Source organism: Sinocyclocheilus rhinocerous, unplaced genomic scaffold (assembly GCF_001515625.1).
Source record: "Sinocyclocheilus rhinocerous isolate Xijiao unplaced genomic scaffold, SAMN03320098_v1.1 scaffold4402, whole genome shotgun sequence".
Classification (NCBI taxonomy): domain Eukaryota; kingdom Metazoa; phylum Chordata; class Actinopteri; order Cypriniformes; family Cyprinidae; genus Sinocyclocheilus; species Sinocyclocheilus rhinocerous.
The window spans coordinates 1,887-2,900 of record NW_015647978.1 but is presented as its reverse complement, the minus strand read 5'-3'; positions in this window follow the sequence as shown (position 1 = coordinate 2,900).

Below are 1,014 nucleotides of genomic sequence, written 5' to 3'. Positions count from 1 at the left end.
TTTTGAGTAGCAATTAGGGGGGTTTTGTTGTGAAAACCTGGCAACCCTGGTCACGTTTATTGACAGTGTAAAATGATTTACGATTAGCCGTGTCGGAAATCCAACCACGGATTGGCATGTTGTTATCTCAGAAACAGGCTCAACCATCAATAAATCAGGTAAACTGGTTATTTATTTATGTTTCAGTATAATTACGCACGCTATACCAGGGGCGGTTCTAAACCCTTTTTAGGTGGGTTTCAAGCCCCCCTATCTGTCACCTTAGTTGGATGTTGGGGGGGCGCGAGTGAAATTAGACCAATTTTGGGGGGCGCATGTCCTAAAAGGTTGAAAACCCCTGCATTAGACATTCGGGTTTTTTTTGCCAATTAGCCTAAACTCTTTGCGGCTGTTATGTTTTGAGCCCAAACTAACTCGGATAGACATAAATATATGCCCTTTACGTGGCACAAGGCTTAATTTCTAGGGGAAAAAAAAAAAAAAATTAACACGATTTAAATTAATTAAACAAATTAACTACGTGACATTAAAATATAAAACCAATACTAAAATGTTCGGAAAAACATCCCTGTTATTGTACAAATTAGACCAACTTGGGGGGGGCGCATGTCCTAAAAGGTTGAAAACCCCTGCAACATACATTCGGGTTTTTTTGCCAATTAGCCTAAACTCTTTGCGGCTGTTATGTTTTGAGCCCAAACTAACTCGGATAGACATAAATATATGCCCTTTACGTGGCACAAGGCTTAATTTCTAGGGGAAAAAATTAAAAAAAATTAACGATTTAAATTAATTAAACAAATTAACTACGTGACATTAAAATATAAAACCAATACTAAAATGTTCGGAAAAACATCCCTGTTATTGTACAAAGCTCCGTTTTTGGAATTACCATTTTATGTGTTTTATAATAATTTTACAACTTTTAATGTATGCAATAATAGAAATCCATTAAATGACAACACCATTTGATCTAAAGGCATCAAAACAACTGTAAAATATTCAGAATATTAT